General features: G+C 32.2%; 1 protein-coding gene across 1 annotated transcript in view; it reads right to left on the reverse strand.

The window, feature by feature from the left end:
- LOC140431542 (kin of IRRE-like protein 2) overlaps window positions 1-16,622 on the reverse strand; it is a 1,293,538-nt gene that overhangs the window by 1,046,321 nt on the left and 230,595 nt on the right. The window lies entirely within an intron of this gene.

The raw sequence follows: 16,622 nt of genomic DNA on the forward strand, positions 1-16,622 counted from the left end.
ACTTTTTTTACTAAAGCCTTAACTAACAACTAAAAATTTTACCAAAGACATCTGAATCCCACAGAAAAATAATACATCACGTACGAAAGGAAAACATCGTTCACTATCCATATCAACCTAAGGAATAGAGAGCGTACAGAACAGTTATTCGAGACCTACATCCCCCCTTTCCGGTAGATGAAATAAAAGCCGAAATCTATAAAAAAAGTGTCATAAGTTAAGGAACATTACAAATGTCAGACACAGATTAAGCCGTGAACCATTACCATTATTTTTTGTGAACCTCGAGCCTCAAACGACAAAAAAAAAAGAAATATTTGAACTACAGTATATACAACATTGTAAAATAAGGGTAAAACCACCAAGAATTAAAAGAAATATACCACCATGTACACGATGTCAAGAATATGGTCACACTAAAACATACTGTGCAAAACCATATAATTGCGTAAAATGCGTTGGAGAACACAATACAAATAACTGCAAGAAACCAAAAAACACGCCAGCAACTTGCACTCACTGCAACGGAGACCATCCTTCTAATTATAGAGGATGTTCTGTTTATCGTGAACTACTAAATGTCAGATACAATGACAAATCAAAACAAAGTACCACTCAAAATTTTGTCAATAGTCCCAATGTAAATATAACTAACTATCCAACATCATGCTCATTATTTCAACAGAACCAGTTATACATCTGATAGTGCCATCGGAAACATATATTATTATGCAGGTAACATAAATAATAACAATGAATTAACAGGTAAACTATTAAATTTTCTAAATGAATTCAAAAATATGTTCTCTCAACTCTTAAACCAAAATAGCATGATTTTAGCCATATTAACTACAGTCATTAACAAAATAATAAAATAGCTTCCAAGTCATTACGAATTGCATCATGGAATGGCATTACAAACCATATACTGGAGATACCAGTGTTTTTAAAAATAAATAATATAGACATTCTATTAATCTCCGAAAGCCATGGCATACAAAGAACGGTTAAGATACCTTACTATACTGCGTATTATGCAAACCATCCAGACGGAGGTGCACATGCAGGCTCAGCCGTTAATATTAAATCAAAAAATAAACACTTTCCTGTTCAACTTATCAACGTATTACGAAAAAAATCCAAGCTGCAATCATTCAAATCTTAAAAACACCTCCCTCAGTGTAGCATCAGTCCAGAGCCCAACTAGACATCCCATTTCAAGCGAAGAGTATTAGGATTTCATACAAACTCTTGGATCCAAATGTATAGTAGCAGGTGACTGGAGTGCCAAACACACCTCATGACGTTCAATATTAATTACGCGTAAGGATCGAGCATTAATGAATATCATTTAACCAAATAACTTAAAATACTTATCAACGAGAGAACCCACATACTGGCCTACGGACCCCAACAAAATCCCAAATTTGGTAGATTTTGCTGTAACAAAAGAAATAGCTGACATCCATAGTGCAATAGAGTCAAAATTTGATTTATCATTAGACCACAGCATAATAATAATCACTTTAAGCACACATATAATATGGAGAACACCACCACCCAAACTTACAACTAAAGAAACAAACTGAAATGTTTTCCAAAATTCTGTAAAAAAATATAGTAGATATAAAATAAATTCAGGAGAATATTTAACAAAAGTTTTACAAACCACAGGATGGAAAGCAACACCAAAGCTCGAAAGAACTGTACAATAAAACCATAATATCCCCCTCCATATAAGAGAACTTGTAGCAGAAAAAAAAGATCTCGAAGCATATGGCAACAAACAAGAAATTCACTAAATATGACATACCTTAACACTTATAGTTATAGACTAAATAGCGCACTATATGAAAAATAAAACGACTCTTTCCAGTTTTTTTTTCGAACCTGTCACATGATGACCACTCTATATGGAAAGCTACAAAAAAAATTTAAACGACCGACAATAACAAATTCACCTTTAAAAAAACAGATATGAACTGGACCTGCACAAACGCAGAAAAAACAACAGTATTCGCAGAGCATCTTGCAACTGCATTCTCAGCACCAGACACTTATAACGATGAATATAATGATATAAGAATATACCTCGAAACTCCATGTTAACTATCTCTTCCTCTGCCAATATTTACTCAGACAGAGGTTCGACAACAAATAAAAATGCTAAATCCTAAGAAAGCTCCTGGCTATGATTTGATAACAGGAGAATTACTAAGAAGCTACCGAAAAAAGCAGTGGGATTATTAACAATAATATACAACAGCATACTACGTCTTTCGCTACTTTCCAATACAATGTAAATTTGCTCAAGTTACTATGATTCCGGAACCTGGTAAGCCCGCAACACAAGCAAATTTATATCGACCTATAAGCCTACTCCAAATAAAGTCATTAGAGTTATTAAAGTTATTAGAAAGGCTATTACATAAAATCGAGCAAATTATTTCCATAAACGAAATTATATCACAACACCAATTCGGATTTAGAAGTGAACACTCAACCATCCAACAATATCACAGAATAGTAAATATAATTAAAACAACTCTCGAAGAAAAAAAGTTTTGCACTATAGTATTTCTTGATATACAACATGCATTTGATATAGTACGGCATAAAGGTCTCCTGTATAAACTAAAATTACACTTAACAGACCAACTATTCTATATACTAAAATCGTATTTTACTAATTGTGACTTTTAAATTAATATTGAAGACAGCTACCCAAATTAACACATCATACAATCTGGTGTACCTTAGCAGACGTTCCAACCATTAATGATACCTTCTTAGCTACTTTTGCTGATGACACGGGAATCTTCTTCTTCTTCTTCACTGGCTTTACAACTCGGGGTGAGTCTTCGTTGCATCCACTATCGCCCTCCATCCTCTACGATCTTGCGCTTCTATTTCCCATTGCTGTAGCCCAATTCTAGATAAATCGGCTTCAACATCATCCTCCCATCTTTTTCTCAGTCGGCCGACACGAGAATCATGGCAGTAGATATCGACCCTAATGTAGCATCAGAAAAAGTACAAAATCATTTAGATCAATTACAAAACTGGCTTAAGCGATGGACGGTCACTGTTAATGCCAGCAAATCAGTACAAGTTACTTTTACAACAAGAAAATCTACATGTCCACAAGTTTCTATTATTAATACTCCCATTCCCATAAAACCAGTTACCAAATACTTAAGATTTTATCTGGATGAAAAGCTTACATGGAAAACTCACATTAAAACTAAATGGAAACAACTAGATCTTAAAATAAAAAAATATAAACTGGCTATTTAACAAAAAGTCTCAGTTATCTCTTAAAAATAAACTGTTTCTGTACAAAGCTATACCCATACTAGTTTGGGCATATGGAATAGAACTATCATATGGGGCTGCAGTAAACCTTCAAATACGAAGATACTTCAAACATTTTCATCCAAAATACTCTATTATTGGTTGCTATTAATGTCGTGATAAGGCCCAAAGACTGTTCTGAGGATTTTTCTCTCAAAACATCTAAGTTTTCTTTCAGTTTCTTTGGTCAGGGTCCACGCCTCACACCCATACATGAGCACCGGTCTAATCACCGTTTTATATATTCTAATCTTTGATGTTTGTGTTAGGCTTTTAGATTTAATAGTATTGTGGACGCTGTACATACATCTGTTTGCTGCCTGAATTCTTCCTTTAATCTGCTTGTTGATTGTTGATCCGAGATATTTAAAACTCTCCACTCTTTCAAAGTTATATGGGTCTATTGTCACATTTTGTCCTATCTTATCTCGTTTAATAAAGAATCATTCAATCAAATATAAAAATCGTACCACTGATTACAACAACGAACTCATAAATAATTTTTTGACCCAACCACTTGCCTTGACGATTGAAGAGAGTATGACCAGAAGACCTACCGCAATAATACTAGAGAGAACTGTCACTGGACGGTCCTAACTCACTTTAATTTACTAACAGACTATTTACTTATTACTATGTATAGAGTAGATTAAAAACATGCAATGTAACAATATTAAAAAAAGTATAACACGTCTGATGAAAAAGGAAAAGAGTTTCTAAAATGCGAGTGTGACTTGAATTTAAAAGACGAAGTATTAGCTTGAACGGAAAAAAAACTGACGCTTTGCTAAATAATATATTTTTGAAAAGGAAGTACTAAGTACTAACTATGTTATTCTTTTAATTTCTGTTTGTTTCATATTTGTTTGAGTTTAGATATTGTTGATATTGTGATATTAAGTTGTTATTTTCTTTTTATAAATGTTTTTCCTGTGTCACTCAATACCGGGAAGTTACCAATACTGTGTAAAGTATTGATACAAAAAATTCGAGTTATACTAAATAAAATAGAAAATATATTAGGAAATAATTAAAACAGATATTTTGTTTTTGCTTTTGCTTTCGCTTATTTTTCATGTATTTTTTCCTATATGATTTGCTTTTAAGCATAATTTTAGTCACATAATTTTTTAAATTCTTCCACATTCCGCATGCTTGGGCTGGTATACATCTTATTATCTATGTTTTTATATACGTTAGTGGTTACGATTAACTAAACATTTCTTTTTAGATTTGTATTAAGATATAAGATTAAGACGTAAATCTTATAGTTAGAAGAAATAAAAGAATTACGATGGATAAGACGAAAAGAAATAATAAAAAAGAAATAAGGTTATAATAAAACCGCTTTCGTAGTCAGCCACAAGTTAAAAGGAAAGACGATTGTTTTTAAAACATAAACGAGATAGCTGCGTTTATAAGCATGTTTCATAGAAGGTTTACAAAGGCATTAATTCTCTTCACGTCATATCTATGAAATCACCTCTTTTCGAGGCGTGCTTTCGCCGGCTAATTTGGCCGGATCGAAAATTATTTCGCCATACATGTCCCTAGGGAGACATTAATTAAAATTCAATCTATCATCTCTGCCCGGCGGTTTCTCTTCGAAACACTAATCTAGTTTTCTCGTATACGAGTATATGGCCTAAAAGTTCCACGGTTATTCCAGCCAACGAAGCATTAGAAGTTTTCACCCGTTTTTGTATCGCTTAGACAAGAATGAAATTTTCGGGAAGTTTCTGTGTTAGCTTGGAAAAGATTACTGGTAATGATTTATTATGAACTGATGTTCATCACGGTCAGATATTGGCAAAAGCTTGGAAATTTGGGTTTTTTTTTAGCTAAAAAATAAAAAAAAAACAATTTTAACAGGAATTCTAACTAGACCACAACTCCACAATTATTTAATTTCGCGTTTTTTTAAATATTATTTTAGATAAAGGGAAAAGATCAGAGCAACAGACAAATTTTCAATTTTTCCTGTGACGCCGTAGCAAATTCGGGAATAGTCCGACTCTCTGTATATATCAGTGTTGTGTATCTTTAAGTTAAAGATAAACGACATACCTAACAGTTCAATGAAAATTTTGAATGACATTGAAGTGTAAAGGTACATCACTATTGAGACTTTGTCGATCTAGGACATACCATCATAAAGAAAATGCTGATATTATTAGATGTATCTGACTATGAAGGGCCGGTTTTGTAAATTGAAACACATTGAAGAATAACACAATTTCTATAAACTTTAAACCAAAATAAAACTAAAGTGCATAATACAAGTATTTTGCTTATTTATACCATGCGGTCCATATGTATGGAATAAATTCATTTTTAGCGTTATTATGACATGTACTATCTGAAAAAAACCTGAAATAGGTCGATTTTTATTCTTAAATTGACAATTTACAGTATGAAAATATTATCCCATTTCAGCACCTCCTTTGAATTATAAGCACCCCCTCGAAAATTTTAAATGACAAACAGGGTCGTGTGGCACCTTGTTAGAAAGGAATTTTAGTCCTCTGTTCAGCAATATAAAGTTTTTTGAGTTGAGTGCAATCATAACGGAGAAAATTGATTTTGAAGATGTAAAATTTTGATAATGTCTCTTTCACAAAACTTTAGGTTGAATAAAGATAATAATGTCACATAATATTTAGAATGTATTTTTCAATGTAATTTACAATTAAATTAAATGTTTAACTTGAGCACCAATATTCACTTCTTGACAATAACCGAGGCGATTTTGGAATTCTCGTACAACATTTTGTATGACCTCGGGGGTTATTTTGTTAGTTTCTTCCGTTATCCTAACTTTTAAATCAGCAATATTGCCTGGTCTATTAAAATATACCTTAGAAATAATCAGATATTTTCGTATCTGTTCTGCTAAACATTAGGGAAAAAACTTTTAAGATAATAATATTAGATAATATTAATATTAGATAATAATATTAGTCAATTAATATAAATCTAGTAGGCTGCTGTCATTTAGGTATTTAAAGTTATGGCTCATTTGTGCGAGACTCAAAGAGTAGACATTTTAATTTTGATTCTTTTTGGTAATAAAACAAGAACTCAAAAGGAGGTTTGTGAAATTTTTAATAATAAATAACCTGGTCAACAAGTTTCGGAGTCTACAGTAAGAAAAATTGAAAAGAAGTTTCGTTATACTGGACATGTAAAAAATATTGAAAAACCAGGTAGAAATGTTAAATTTACTAATAAAAAAGAGTTAGATGTACTTCTAGAGATTGTGGAAAATCCACATAAGAAAACTCGAAAACTGGCCGCTGTCAATGATGTCAGTAAATCATCTATTTTGAGAGTTTTGCATAAACAAAAATACCACCCGTACAAAGTTCAGTTGGTTCTGGAGTTTAATGAAGATTATCCCGATAGAAGACAAGAGTTACATAAACATAAACAAAATAGTTTTTTTTAATGAAGCGACGTTTCATTTAAACGCAACGGTTAACAAACTTAGACAAAATCCTCACTTAGTGTGAGAGGCTCACGCAATATACTACGAAAATTAACATTCGGGCTGGCATCATTAACAATAAAATTATTGGTCCTTTTTTTTGAGGGCACAGTTGATGGTGAGGTTTATCTAGATTTTTTGATTAACTTTTTAGTGCCTACATAACGAAGATTTTTTCCGGATGTCAATCATCCAAATAAGATAGATCGATCTATTTACTAACAACAAGACAGAGCTCTTCCGCATTTTGCACGTATAGTTAGAAATGATTTAAACGAAATGTTTCCCAATAAATGGATTGGAAGACGTGGAACGATCGAATGGCCTGCTAAATCCCCGATTTGACTCCTCTCGATCACTTGTTATGGGGTTATTTAAAATCTAAAGTATATTTTAATAGACCAAGTAGTATTGCTGATTAACAAAACAAACATTAACAAAATAACCCCCGAGGTCGTACAAAATGTGCGAGAATTCCAAAATCGCCTCGGCTATTGTCAAGAAGTGAATGGTGGCCATTTTGAACATTTAATTTAATTGAAAATTACATTGAAAAATACATTCTAAATAGTATGTGACATTATTATTTTTATTCAACCTAAAATTTTGTGAAAGAGACATTATCAAAATTTTATATCTTCAAAATCAATTTTCTCAGTTGTGATTGCACCAAACTTAAAAAACTTTATATTTCTGAATAAATGACTAAAGTTGCTTTCTAACAAGGTGCCACACGACCCCCTTTATTATTTAAAATTTCCGAGGGGGTGCTTATAATTCAAAGGGGGTGTTGGAAGGAGATAATATTTTCATATTGTAAATTGTCAATTTAAGAATAAAAATCGACCTGTTTTAGGTTTTTTCAGATAGTACATCATAGCGCCAAAAATTAATTTATTACATACATATGGACCGCATGGTATATACGAATTGGAGACCAAAATTAATTATCAATGTCATAGAAATAAAAATGAAATGGGATTCGATCGGGCAAGATGTAAGACACTTTGAACATAGATGGAGGCGCAGAGTAACATTTCGAAGCCTATGACAAGCGAAAATAGATAGAAGTAGGCCCCAATACTGATAGGTAGGTGATATCCGAATTACTGCAGTATGGAGGCGTCCCACGTGTCTCCCAGGAATCGGGACCAGAAATTTTAAATAATTCCTTTCTTATAAGAATAATTTTGTTTATGTATTCTAAATATCTTAAGATTTGTATTATTTCTGAATTGTTAAAGAAAGCATATTAACCATTTTGCATAAATAGTTGCACCAATGAATAAACTATCGAGGAAAAATGTAAATTTAATTGTGCAACAGAATACCAAAAGCATTTTTAGATAACAACAAGACATCGTTATTAACTTCCCAGATAGGCCAATTGAGATAGTTTTTTAATCAAAAAGTAGAGTAAAAGAAGTGATGGTAACAGAATTGGTGATGGTGATAGAATTTGCCTGGCATATTTACTGTGGTCCGGGTAGTATGTCTAGAAAAAATATTCTCATTTCATATTTTTGCACAATTTTACTTAAAACAGTTCTCTTATAACAAAAACGCATGTTACCAAGAGAAAATGATGGTCAAAAATTGTTTGAACAATTTTTTTAACTAATTGTAAAATTAAATTTTATCCATACCAAGTTTTTTAACGTTAATTGCCTGATTTAAACAAAAAATATGTTGGTAACGTTTTCTCAATTGCTTCGTTTTCGAGTTATACACAATATAAAGTTTTGATAAGCGAGAAATAGCCATATTAAAGACTATAACACGTGAAAAATTAATATTTCAAAGTTTAGCAATCATCCAATTAAACCTAAACTCCATTTTACAAGATCCCAAAGAGTTTTTAACAATAACTTTATAGTTACCCATTGTTTTTTAATTGTTAATTGTTAATTGTTAATTTTACGTTGCGCAGAGTTCAGTGACTGCTATAAAATCACATATAAAATATTTAAGAAATTATAATTTTTCATATTACAACATTATGTTCATACGATTTATGGTTCTAAAAACAATGTTTTTATTTCTAAAAAACTGATTTGTTTAAATTTAATCAGAGTAATCAGAGATAATTTGTTTATAAATAACATTTATTCAATATAAATATATTTTAAATAAACAAATAAAAAAAATACAATAAAAAGGTGACTTTTTATTGTATTTTAATATTGTAAAAAAGTAAAAAAGGAAAGTTTGAAAAAGTTAATAAATAGCCAATTTGGTGCAGTATAACCCGAGATATTATCCTGAAGCTATTTTCTTGTAGCATTTTAAATAGATACTATTTTAACACAGTTGCGACCAACCGTCACACATGTGTGACGGTGAAGTTTTCGTAAGGACTGCTGACACATATGTGTGACACCGAACTTACGTGATGAAATGTAAAATAATTTTACCACGGTTCATCACAGTGGGTCTAAATTTGGCCACAGTCCACCTAAACAATCCTTCTTTCACACGCTATGGCTGGGTTGTGATTTGGACGTTTAAAAAAAGAAGAAATAACCTGTAAATTTATGGAACGTAAATTTATAGAATGTAAACGTCGAATACGAAAAGTATCGTAATTGTGTATAATTTAGAAAGGTAATATAAAAATGTAACTTATTTATACACCGTGTAATAACTTATTATTTATTTTAGACGTATTAACAATGTCAAAACGACATCTAAGTACACGTGACCTTCAATTAGAGGCCGAGATGGCTAGTAGGGAAGTTAGTGAGTACAGCAATGCCGAAAATATTGAAAATGAATTCGAGGAGGACCATAATGATGAAATGTTTTATTCTAGTGGAAGTGAATATTCTCCTTCTCATTCTGAAAGAGAGACTGAGGATACTAGCAATGATGGGGGAGAGTCGAGCAATGACGGCGGTGAGTTGAGTAATGATGAGGGCAAAGCGAATGATGCAAATGAAAATGTGGTACAAGAAAATGATGAGGCGGACTGGCTTGATGTAGAGGAAAATATTGAGATACATCAGTTTACTGAACAAGAAAATATAAAAGTAGAAATTCCTGTTGATGCAACACCTATACAATATTTTTCATTACTATTTGATGAAGAGCTTTTGATGAACATCGTAGAGTGGACAAATCACAGAGCTGCTTCACGTAAAGAAAACCCTACTTTAAAAAAATATTCCTTTTTAAGACGCTGGATAGATATAAATATTGACGACTTAAAAAAATTTTTGGGTCTCTGCATATTAATGGGAAACATTAAACTCCCCTCCTTACGTTTATACTGGAGCACAGATCCACTATATCACTTTTCAATATTTGGAAAAACTATGCCCAGATCAAAGTTTGAAGCTATTCTTCAAAACATTTGTTTTTACAAGCCGGAAGACGTAGAAGTTCAAGATAGACTTTACAAAATTAAAAACGTTACGAGTCATATTATAAATAATATCTCTAAAGTTTACTATCCAGGAGAGAACTTAAGTCTTGACGAAGCCCTCTTACTGTGGAGAGGGCGGTTTATCTTCCGACAGTATATGCCAAAAAAAAAACTAGTAAATATGGAATAAAAATTTATGAGATTACTAGCTCTGATGGATTTTTACTAAATTTCCTAATCTATAGCGGCAAGGGGACAGTAGTAAATGAAAATGGGCATGCGTTTGAAGTAATTCACAGACTTGTTACTGAATATTTAGAGAAGGGGCACACTATCTACATGGACAATTATTACAACAGTTATGAGCTTGCCAAGTTTTTACATGAAAAGAAGACCTATGTTTGTGTAACATTAAGAAAAAATAGAAAAAGTAATTCAAAGAGTGTTATTATAAAAAAATTAAAGAAAGGAGAAGTCGTATGGCAAAGAAGAGGTCCAATCATAGTATTAAAATGGAAAGATAAGAGAAATGTAATAATGATTTCATCCAAGCATGGTTCCGAAATGGTTGAAGTTGAAAATCGTAGAGGCCAGAAAAAGTTGAAGCCAGTAATGATTCGTGACTACAATTTCTTTATGTCGGGAATTGACAGAATTGACCAGATGAGTTCATATTATGGCACACCACGAAAAACTCTGAGATGGTACATGAAAGTTTTCTTTCACTTACTACATATTTGCATGTGGAATGGCTACTGGTTGTTAAATAAAAATAGGAACACGTCAAAGAAAACAAGAATGTCGTACCTTCAGTTTAGAGAGGAAGTGATCAAACATTTACTGGGACAAACAGAACGGACGAGCAGAAAAAAAGTTGTTGCGGCACACAACTTGAAAAAAGAAATTAAGCGGAAAAGATGTCGACAGTGCAGTGCAACCAAGAAAAGAGCTGTTACCTGGTACACATACCAGGAATGTAAGGGAAGTGATGGACAGCCCATTGGGTTATGTGTTACACCCTGTTTTGCTGAGTGGCACAGAAAAGACAATTAAACTTATACAATATGTTTTATTTTTTATTGGAAGTAATTTTTAGTTGTGTTAATATTGAATAAATAAATGGTTGTTTATAAGTAGTAGCTAAAAATGTTTATGTCACATATTTGTGACACTTGGGTTATGTTCAAATTTTTATTACTATAGACCAGTGTCACATATGTGTGACATTATCCAAAACATTTTTTTTTATATTCCTTGTTCAATTAAAATACTCCTCCCCAAAAATGGTGGATTTGGCATGTTTCTTTCATGTTTAACCAAAATCAGTTTGACTGGACAGACCTAAAAATAGGTTGGTTGCGAATGTGTTCCGGTTGGTTGCGAAAATCCGTAAAATAATTTTCGAAATCAAATAAGTTTATGGATTTTATATCAGATGTCGCTATTGTCCATTCGAAGCCATGTTAGAGTTGCTTCCTAAGACAGAATATATTTATTTTCACGTTCAGAGCGACTGTGAAAGCCGCTCTGAAGAGGCCTATTAGGCCGAAATACTTATAAGCGGATACACAGACGCACTATACGTGAAATCAAATCTTAACCGTCTTTTCCTTTTTAGATACTATTTTATTGAAAATAAGCTACCATTGAAGGTTACAATAATAATTATTATTATTGTTTTTTGTTTGTATTTTGAGAACGATTTCCGAAGTGAAAATTGAAACGCCAATAAACTTATTTTAACCTTTAATAACATTTATAATACGTAAAACAAACGTAAATTCATCTGTGTGAAGTCTATCTAATAGTAAAATAATTGAATTAAACAAACTAAAATTTTATTTAAGATTTTAGTGAACAAACCTTTTCTCAAAATTTAATTTTTTTTTTGCTACAGTTTTATTGTCGGATTCATTCGTTAAAAAAATCATCACTCATGTTTATTTTTCTATACTCCTCTAACTCACCGGCAGCCTTTTCTGCTTCTAATTTCAACTCTAAATAACGGAGTTGTTTGTCGAACGCCATATTAACTTTTTTCAATCGTGAAGTCGACGATACACTTCCATCGGAAGTAAATCACAAACTGAAACATCTTACCGGTGTCACTTTCGTACTGGAAAGATAACAGACTATTTGACCTTCAGTATCCATCTGTGATACACATGACCTCCAACTAGACATTAGTAACAATTTTAAAATCGTAGGCCGCGTGCACCATATGAGGATACAGCAATTTTTACAAAAATAACCAAAAAACAAATCTGATTTTATGATTTTTGCTATAATTAAACACAAATAGAGTAATCAAGAAGAAAAAAAAATTTGGCCCAAAAGATCCGGTACAAAATTTACTCTGGCAGTTAAAGTGTTAAATACCATCTGTCCCAAGCATACTAACATGGAAGAAGAGTTCAATTTTTGTGGGGACCCTCACATGTCGGAATAACAGGAAACGAAGAAGTTGACAGGACTGCACGACAAGCAATTTTAAGCGATTATTCGGAGTCTATCAACAAATGTGTTTCCAGGGATTTTAATACTTATTTTAAAAATCAAGTGTTGTGTTTGTGACGAAATGAGTGACCTCAAACTAATTCTGAGCTAAATAAGATCAAAAATAATGTTTCCCAGTGGATTCCATCGTCGCTTAACAGGCGTGAACAAATTCTCTAACAAAATCTAGGATATACCAAGTTAATACATTCTTACCTTTTCACAAAGAATAACCCACCCATATGTGATCAGTGTTACGTTCGAATAACAGTTAAAACACTTTTTAATAAATAGTGGTAAATATGTATGACCAGCTCTGTGGGCGGTTGTACGGCAGAATATTAAAGAAGAGGGTTGAAAGACAGATACAAGATATTGAAGAACAAAGCGGCTTTCGTAACGGAAGATCCTGCCTTGATAATATATTTATCCTACGACAAATAATTAAAAAGCGTGTCGAAAGAAGTAGAAAGCCTAAACCTGTTATTTAATATTGTGTGTTAAATAACACACATTTCATAAATATATCTCTAGAATAAATATAAATAACTTTTAAATAACTCAATGGTATGGAACATTACTTTCATCTAACAAACAATCATATTACACCTATCTCTACTTCATTGGATAAAATCTGTCTCCTCAAGAATTTCCCCGTTTACTGTCAAACAATTACAATAGCAGACTTAAGTTCTCCATTCAACAATACAGGATAGTTTGAACCATGTTCTTTCAACCATCAATTAATAGACCGGCATGTAAGTAATGTTTTATTTATTTGTTTATTTAATAATTTATTACAATTTAGTGGACTATTTTACCAATTTGTGGGTCTTACCTTGTCTGCTTAAACATTTTATTCATTTTAAAAAACCATAGACATGTAATATTGGTATAATTACTGTAATTTATATCACTTATCTTTGTTTATCTTTATTAGACAACACCCTAATATGGGTTTATTATTTCAGCATTTATTTAACTTTGTATCGAGGCCTGAAGATGCTTTGCATATTGTAGAAAGCGAAACCGGTCGTCTGGATAGTTAAATTAAATTGATTGTGAGTAGGTCTAATTTATTATTTCTTTTACCTTTTGAAATGGACTCACACAAGCAACACATTCATGATTTCATAAGAATCGTTTATTAGTTTTCTCATTTTTCATTCAACACAACGTCGTAAAACAACCGTATCATCATCATCAAATCAATGATGTTTGCCGATTTTTAAACTTTTTAATAATACCACATCGGTTAATATTTCATCCACAAAGGCTTATTAAATCTCACAGTTAAATTTGAAACCTCATATTGGTTTTGTTCGGCGGAAAACTAGGGATGTTCAGAAATACCAAAATTTAATGTCCATACCATATCATGTCTGCATTAAACCTTCATATATCAAGTAAAATTAGTCATATTTCCGCTTCACTGAATTGCACAGGTCAGGATATGTTAGCAAAGTGTGGGTGGGCGAATTTGAGTGTAAAACGCGTACAGGAATGTTGTAAAATTAGTGATAGAGAGCGAAAGAGAGAGATGTTTGAGTCCGGCTGCATATTCTGCAATATAGCTTGTTGCAGCTTAGTTTGCAGGTATAAATAAAGCATATATTATTTGTATTTTTGTTTGTACCAATTAGAAAATACCAGGACAAATTGGTAAAATTAAAAATATTTCTAAACTTTTAACCCTCCGTTAGTCGCTAGAAAAAACTGAGCATCAAGAGTCGCTACGGTGTCTGAGAGCAACAATTAAAACAAAATAGTTATTGCTATAAAATTCATACAAATATTTTATATTGTGTATAGGAATGACAAAAATATTTTTGAAAATATTTTATTGAAAAACAACAGATACAAAATGAAAAACACTAGTATAACAATATATTGTTATTTGTAATATAAAATTAAATTTAATGAAAAAGTTCTTCAAATCTTTGAAATGGAAAAACAGTTCGTAATTTTTAGTTAAGAGAGATATAGATTAACTAAAAAAAAATAACTCAGGTTTTTAACAAAAATATAAAGTAAACATTTCACTTGATTTAGTGAGTGAGACATTTTATGTTGTAGCGTCACTCAGGCAAAGCTGACATATTCCATGAATATGTTTAAGGCACGACGCAAGGAAAATCGGCGCGGCAAATTGGCAACGGTTGGCGATGAACAGAAACGACTGGCGAAATAGACTGGGGAAGGTCAAGGCTCAACTAGAGCTGTAGCACCACTGATGATGATGATGATGTTTAAGGCACATGAATTTTTTGCATTTTATGCATGAAAAACGAATAAACCTTTTCTTTTGGTAGTACAAAATGCACAACGACCCTTTGTTGGATTTCTTTCTGAAATTGCAGGAGTTACATCTGTGATACAGATTTGTAGTAGTAACTCGACTTTTTAAACAGGGATATATAAGCTCATTTGCTAGGTTTTTTAGAAAATCACATCGATTTACGTTTTTCTCTTCTATGGCATAAAACATAACCATTGGCCAACGCTTTGTGCTTCTTGAACAGTTGTAGTTAGCATTGAGCTGGTCTACCATCTCGACTCCTATTTTTGTTGAATTCTCCTACTATCCTCAATTGCATCATCATGATGTAGTGAGGATAGAAGCAATATATTTTTTTTAGGAATATGAAAAACTAATGTAATATGTTGATTAAAACCAAACATACTTGAATTCGTAGGATGCTTTGGTTTTTTGAATTCAAACGGAAATTCTCTTTTATTCTTCATAATGGTTCCTACTACTGTAATTTTATTTTCGTATAACTTGTTTACCAACTCGGTACTTGTAAACCAGTCATTAATTGTTAGATTCCGGCATGAATCATAAATAGGTTAACATAGCCGTTGAACAACATCACTAGGTCTGTTACTAACTTGAAAACGTTCTTTAGGTTGTTGGCCAACATAAACCTCTAAATTAGCCGTATAAAACATTTTAGCATCAGAGAGAGCAAAAATTTTTATGCCGTAGTTGTTCGGATTTGATGGGATATACTGATGAAATCGACACTTACCCCTAAATCCTGGTAACATCTCATCGATGGTGATATATTTAGAAAGACTGTATCAACTTCAACAATGAGTTACAAAAGTGTCAAAAAAATTTCGTATAGGAGTCAATTTGTCTTCTTTTAGTCCTTTTTCAAGAGTTGCTTTGTCATCGAATAGCATACACCGAAGGAGAAATTTAAATCGTGGGAGCGACATAAACAGGCTGAACATTTCTATAATTGATCCACCAGTGTTCCAAAACTCATCTGGATTCACACGATTACCTTTCAGACGTGCTGCGTAATAAATCAGTCCTATTACTGCCTGTACTTCTAATATATCTAGCATCCCGATCACGAACAAAGTTATTTCTTATTGAGTCTATATATTTGTTCGTACTTTCCACAATAATTTCTAACATAGCGGTATTCACAAAATATTTCCAAATATCACTAGGAGTCTTCAAGACACGTGTAGATAATATCGACATCGGCAAACGTACTACGTAATTTTCTTGTCTTGTTCTAACATTTTTCGGTGGAACAGCCTTTTTTTATCTGGTAACTCCATCTTTTCCAATAAACGCTAAGGTATTACTTCCACTTTCTTCTTCCTCGTCTGTCACATCTTGTTCCGATTCACTTTCGCCATAACGGTTCTCTATCTGATCTATTTCGTTTTCACTTCCCTCATCGTCAAAATAATTTTCATCGTCGGTTGGAACCATTTTCCATAATTCCAACAAGCGTTTTGTTCGGCTTCAAAGGATATCTAGAAATAAGAATTGACAAAAACTTATTGATAAAATGCAATAATAATAAGATGATAAATATTTACCTGATCTGTAAGATATGCCAACAAGTAATAAAAACAAAGTTAGTCGCTACGGACTCTAGCACCGAAAATAACTAT

Source organism: Diabrotica undecimpunctata, chromosome 1, assembly GCF_040954645.1.
Source record: "Diabrotica undecimpunctata isolate CICGRU chromosome 1, icDiaUnde3, whole genome shotgun sequence".
Classification (NCBI taxonomy): Eukaryota; Metazoa; Arthropoda; class Insecta; order Coleoptera; family Chrysomelidae; genus Diabrotica; species Diabrotica undecimpunctata.